Below are 7311 nucleotides of genomic sequence, written 5' to 3'. Positions count from 1 at the left end.
GTAGTGGTAGTGTGCTTTGGAGTCATAGTGACCCTGAATAACAGGGTTTCCGAGGCTGTAAAACTTTATGGGAACAGAAAGCCTCATTTTTCACCCATGGAGTGACTGGTAATTTCGAACTGCTGACCTTGTGGTTAGCGGACCAACACATAACCACTATGCGATTGTAAAATAATAATAATGCTAAATGTCTTGGTAATAATTTATTGATTACATATATAATATCAATTTTGATATATTAGGTTAAGTAAAATATATTATTAAAAAGTTGCTATGAGTTGCTCCAGACTGCAAAGCTGTTTGAACTGCAAGGTCAGTTAGTTGTTCAAGCTCACCAGCTGCTCCTCGGAAACCCTATACAGGATTGCTATGGGTTGGAACTGACTCGATGGCACTTAACAACAACAATGAGTCAGAATTGACTCCATAGCACTTAAGAACATCTATCTTTCCTGCAAACACAGCTGTGAATGCAGTGCAGATTACAGCTGGCAAAATGATGAAATCTTCTTAGATATTATCAAATTTTTTAAGACAATGTGTTCCTATGCCTGGGGACTCAGGGGACACCATGATCAATGGCATAACATAGGCCACAAAGACAGTGGTCTATGTTCTACTTTCGTAGTAGCGTTTGTGATCTTAAAAGCTCATGAGCAGCCATCTAAATGCAGCTATTGATCTCTCCATGTACAGAATCAAGAAGAGTGATGAGGATTAAAAAGGCTTGGAATCAATTAGTTCAACGGTTTAATAAACATGAATATTAATGCTACCATGGACCATTAGAAGAATCATCTGTATTGGAAGAAGTACAACCAGAATGCTCCTTAGGAGACCAAAATGGCCAGACTTCATCTCTCATACCTCAGACATATTATCAGTCCCTGGAGAAGGATGTCATGCATGGTAAAGTGGAGCTTCAGTGGAATAGAGGGAGACCCCAATGAGACGGATTGGCTTAGAGGCAGCAGCAATGCCCTCCAGTGAAGCAGCAGTTGTGAGGATTGTGCAGACTTGGGTAGTGTTTCATTCTGTGTTACATACGGTTGTTATGGGACTGACTTGACAGCACCTAACAACAACAACAACATGTGTTAAGTGCAGTTTTTAAATAGTTGAACAAAAGAACTAGTTACTGCCTTGATCCTGGATAGGTTACTTTGGTTTAGGTAATCCCTCCCAGTCCTAGTCCTTGGATTATTTACACAATGTATTTGTGACATTTTAAATTTGAGGCATCTTCTTCAGAAGAGTGTGGAATAGTGGTCTTGGCTTGAGAAAGAAATGTTTTTCCTACTTCCCCACATACTATTCTGTCCACTTCAATCTATCCTTACCCAAAGGACTGACCAAGAGAAAAATGAAGACACAGGGATAGAAAAGGCTAACAAAAACAGAAAGTCTGTGCAGTACATATTTTCTTGAACTTTCAGAATGTTAACAGGCTAAGAAATTTAATTTACAATCACAAAAATAAAGGTTGAGCAGACTCTGACACTCATCGTCAATAGCCCTAAAATCTGGGTGTTAGTTTGTCTCTCAGAGCATATGTTTATTGGTGAAAGGAACAAGAAGGTGTGGAAAGTATGAAAAACCATCTTCTCCCCATCTCCCTCATAATAGATCTTTCTGAGATTTGAAAAATGCCATGTATTTGCCACTTAAAAGTCACATCTAAATATGCTTGCTACCATTTAAGTAATCTTTTATTTTTAATTGTAATATTATTTATGAGTTTTCACTCACCAGGAATTCTGTGTCACTCTCAAAGCAATGATATGAAACACCATACATCAGGAGAGAGACAAGTGCTGATGAAATATGACTCAGAGTGTCATCATCCTGGTGATGTATATTAGGGTAAGGATGGAAAAGTGAAGATGAGGGATGAGTCTGTGTGCTGTGCATTCTTAAATGTTCCCAGTGAAAACACTGATAGAATTATTACCTGTGTTCAACCTGATATCATCAGGAAGTGTTTGCCTGCAGAGGGACCCATTTTGCAAGGCAACTAGATATACACACCGGTAACACATTGGGCAATATCCAGTTTAAAGGACTAAAATCATGCAAAGCATAGGGACAAAAATCCATCAGAGTAAAAGTAAAACAAGCTCACCCTTATAACTAAAGCAACTTCTAACTACCTCAATAGAATGGCTGTTATGAAGTGCTGAGTCAGTTCTTAGGCACCCTGTCTGTATAAGATTTCCAAGGAGCCGCTGGTGAGTTTGCACCACTATCCTTGCCATTCAAACTTACCTTGTGATTGAGTTCTTATCCTACAGTATAATGGGCTGGTAAGGTTAGGCTATACATATGATACTAGTGGATTAGAGGACTCTTGATGTTGTATTGTAGAATAAGCACTGGATTGTAAGCCACAAAATCGGCGGTTCAAACCTACTTCTCAGAAACCCTAGACGGGATCACTATGAGTTGGAACTGACTCCACAGCACTGAACAGTAACAGTGGTTTTACAAGGTCTGTGTGTGAAGTTAAATTCTTCTTAGTTCTGAAAATCCTGGTTATATGTTTCGGTAATGATGCAGTACTTCTCTCCCATATATTCTTCTTCATAATTACCTGGTATTTGACTCTCAATAATGACATTATTAAATCTGAAGGGACAGCCCTTCACTTGTGACGTTTAATTTACTTTTCAATTTCCCTTCTTCCCTTGACCCTTTAAATGATCTTAAAGGCAAATAACCTAAGAACCATTGCCAATCACACAAAGCATCAGCCATGGTTATTATTTTTAAAATAAATGTCTTCAAAATGAATGTCCATGTTTCCGTTAATTCCTTCTCAAGGAAAAACAAAGTGGCTGTGAAGTCCATTGTAGTTCATGGCGACTCCATGTGTGAAGAGGAGGACTGTGCTCCACAGTGTATTCAGTGTCTGCTTTTTCAGAAGTAATTTGTCAGGACTTTCTTCCAATGTGCCTCTCGGTGACTCAAACTGCCAGTCTTTGAGATTCTTTTTTCAAAATTATATGCTGTAAGCACAAAACGGTAGGAATTTGATGATGATTATCTGTTTATGATTTGCTTTAGAAGACTGCTTGAGGATATGTTTTTTGCTGGTTGTGTGAAAGGCCAATATTTACACAGCAAGTCTCCTTGCTTTGTATTTTTTCCTGATGGTGAAACTACAAAAAGTAACCTTTTTACAAAAAGGTGAACTAAAAAACAAATCTGATTTCTTTATTTATTTTCATACAGAAAAATCTTTTCTTCTGGTCATTTTTTCACACACTTAAGAATTAAAAAAAAATAACTATAATTGTTTCTGACATAATGAAAATATTTTAAACAGATACATGTAAAATGAGTAAGGGAATATGATTTATGGGACTCTGGGGCTTTTAAACTGAGGAGATTCAAATGGAAAGTGATTCAATTCTAGTGAGATCGAAGTTGGACACTGCTAAGTTCTCTCATGGTGCTGTAACAGAAATACCCATTCACAGTTCAGGAGGCTGAAGTCCCCATAGTTCAGAGTGCCGGCTTTTGGGGAAGGCTTTCTAAAGGCCTTTGTCTCCTTTCAGCACATGTAAGTCCAGTATTCCTTGGAGATCTCTATGTGTCTTGGAGTCAATCTTCCCCTGCATCTAGGAGTTTCATAGTGCAGCCATGTGAGCTCCAAAGGGCCCATTCCATTCTCTGCTCTTCTATTTTGGTGGTGGTAGGTTTCTTGGAGCTCAGCTCACTTCTCTCTCTTTTTACATCGCAAATGCGATTGACTCAAGATACAACCTAATTCTATAGATTGCATCTGACGTCATTAACATCATAGAAGTGAGAGTTTATAATATAGGCTAATTACATCAGCTTAGGATTTACCACAGCAAATCATATCATGGTGTTGATTATATTATAGTAGATCTCATCATGGAGGTGATAACTACATTTTACCTGACAAGCCACTGAAAATCTTGGCTCAGTCAAGTTGACACGAAACTTTAATTATGTTGTTATTAAGTGACGACGAGTCAAGTTTGAATGCATTGTGGCCCTATATAGTGTTTCTGAGGCTCTACATTTTTATGTGAGTAGTAGGCCTTATCTTTTTCTTTTGGGGTAGCTGGTGGGCTTAAACCATCAGCTTTATGGTTGCCAGTTCAGTGCTTATCCTAGAGAGCCAACCTACTCCCCTACGTATAATGTACTTGATGGTAAATGTTACTAATGATTACTCAGCTAGTATCTTTTGCACAAATAGTATGCCCCTTGAGATGCCCTTCAAAAATAAGATTTGCTTTTTTTCTTAAAGGTTATACATGCTCTTGCAGTTGGCATCATTCTTTAATTTAACACATAATTCACTGCATCTTTATAAACCACTTACCTTCTTTTATAAAGTGGTAGAAGGAGAATATTGCTTTTGGGACTGAATGCCAATAGAACCTGATTTTTTAATTGTTTAATATAATAGAATATTGTGGTTGAAAGAACAATCACAAGGCATGTCCCTGATATCAACTATAGTGCAAGGATCTATTTTTCATTAACTCATTCTATACTTGGCGTATAGGTTATCAGCCTCTTTGTTTCTGATCATTCCATCTTGTGGTAGAGGTTGCTGTCTTGCTCATGAGCTTTCAAGGGTTGTTAGTTCAGTATGTTCCCGACAACTTTCAACTGTCAACATCTGGACTTTGTTTGGCCACTGGAGTTCACCTGGTTCACAAGCACAGGAGGCTCAAAGTACCAAAAAGTCAGTATTTCCTGAAAGCAGCTCTTATGGCCTTTGGGTGGTGTAAGCAGTTGGCATTCAACAACTTGGTGATTCATCCCCACCCAGTGTCACTGTAGAAGAAAGGCCACATGATGTGTTTCTGTAAATATTATAGCCAAAAAACCTATTGGGGCAGTTCTACTCTGCAAAGCATGGGCTCTCCATGAATGGGGATCAACTCTATGGTAGTGGGTCTTTTTTAGGGGGGAAGGGAGAGCCGTTGCAACTAATGACTGATGGAAGTTTGTATTCAGCTAGCCTCCAATCTCTTTTGAAGGATAACTTTGAAACAAGCATTCTACATTAATTTGTGGAGAGCTCCAAAGGAACTCTTGCAGTGTAGTGGTTACGAATCGGGCTGTGAACTGCAAGGTCAGCAATTCGAAACTATCAGTTGTTACGTGGGAGAAAGATGAGGTTTTCTGCTCCAGTAAAGTTCACAGCCTCAGAAACCCTGTACAGGGTCGCTATGAGTCAGAACTGACTCCACGGTACTTAACAACAACAACCAGGATTAGGTTCCCATTGCCCACAGTGCTAATTTGGTTAACAGTGCACCTTTGATTGGCTGTCTTCTTTTTCTTGCTCTTGTTCTGATTCGCCAACCAATGATTTCTGAGACTACCTCCCAAGTAAACTACTTGTACTCAAACTCTCACCTCAGTGTCTACTTCTGTCTGGGGAAACCCAAACTAAGACATTTCTCTTTCTGAATCCTCCTTCTCTTCTACACATCTAAATATTAGAATAGTCAAAGGTGCAGTCCTTGAATCCCTTAGCTAAGCTTACTTCTCCTAGAAGAATTAATTCAAACCCAAGGTTTCAAATATTATCCAAAACTATACCTTGAGCTCTGCCTCTGGTATCTCAAGGTATACCTTGAGAACTTCGGTATCCACCTGATATGAACATTTTAATATTTATTGTTGTTGAATTGGTTCTGACTTATACCAATCCTATATAGGGCTTCCAAGGCTGTAAATCTTTACAGGAGCAGAAAACCTCATCTTTCTCTTGAGAAATGGCGGCTGGGTTTGGACCACCAACCTTGGGGTTAGCAGTCCTGTCCTTATTCTACAGATCCTCCATGCTCTTGGATATTAATTGTTGTTAAGTGCTGATATTTATTGGACACCCCAAAATTACACTTTTCAAACCAGATTTTTAAATTTCTCCCACAGTGATTGGTAACTATATATCCAATATAATACTTCTTATTATTTTGTGATTTTCTTTTTTTATGTTGAATGTATTTTGTTTTCATAAAGTAACATGCAAGATATGCCTCCTTCATCTTCATAGAACAGACCTTTAGATATTTAAAGAAAATAAGCAAGTCTTACTTCTTATAAAGTTCTCTGGGATCCAATAAAAAGTCTGTTAGCATTGTAACATGAGATCAACTGGCCCCATGTAACAATACTAATAGACTCTCCCATTCTCTGAAAACACCCCAGATTTCTTGTTCCTTTCAAAACATGACAACTAAAACTAAATTTGATATTTCTGATACAGCTGGCCAATGTAGGATACCACACACACACACACACACACACACACACACACACACACCCTTAACCAGGCCTCTTGTATTGAACTTCATACATGTCAACCATGTGAATTGCTTTTCTGCTTTTTTAAATAAAACTGGACACCCATAATGAGAAAAAAACATACCCTAACATTTCTTGACAGATTTTCACAGAACAGACTTCTTTTTAAATGCAATCTTAAAAGACTTTCTAAATTCAGGAAAGGACCCAACAAGAAGATCAAAAAAGCAATATAAATCTGTATGAAGACAAAGAATGCAGGAGTGTTTTATTGTGGGCGCTTTCTTTGTGACATTTATCTCAATGATTTGTTGGCCTGTTCATCTTTTCTTTGGGGAAATTTGCAAGTTTGAGGAGATGCCTGAGTGAATGTAAAATTTGAAAGAAAACAGAGACTAATTCTTTTGTTTTTTTGTCAGAACAGAAAAGTTTTCTCTTTCCCTGACAATTAGACCTATGTTAACAATAATAGTTCCTTTTGTTTAAGAAGATGGATTTGTTTTGGTTTAGGAATTGTCAGGCCTTAACAGGGGGACAGCCCTACTGAGAAAGTAAGTGACAAGAGCATAGCAAGGACATACTCTAAGTATATGGGGCACATGGGGCAGCGGTCACTTTCCTGGGTGCTAAGAAAATGGGGTCTCAAGATTGGAAGAAGACTCATTAACAACCTGCAATATGCAGATGATACAATCTTGCTTGCTGAAAGTGAAGGGGAATTAAAACATTTACCGATGAAGATCAAAGAGCACAGCCTTCAGTATGGATTACATCTCACTGTAAAGAAAACAAAACTCCTCACCACTGGACCAATAAACAACATTCTTATCAATAGAGAAAGGATTGGAGTTGTCAAGGACTTCATTCTTCTTGGATCAACTATCAACACTCACAGAAAAAGCGGTCAAGAAATCAAATGACCAGCCGATCTCCTCCCTCCCTGCCTTCCTCGGATGGCAGCTGTTTATGCTGGACATGTGGCCAGAGACGGGTAAGGATCACGTGGAACCT

This window comes from Chrysochloris asiatica, unplaced genomic scaffold, assembly GCF_000296735.1.
Source record: "Chrysochloris asiatica unplaced genomic scaffold, ChrAsi1.0 scaffold00021, whole genome shotgun sequence".
NCBI lineage: Eukaryota > Metazoa > Chordata > Mammalia > Afrosoricida > Chrysochloridae > Chrysochloris > Chrysochloris asiatica.
The sequence above is the reverse complement of the archived record's forward strand: the minus strand, read 5'-3'. Positions refer to the sequence as shown.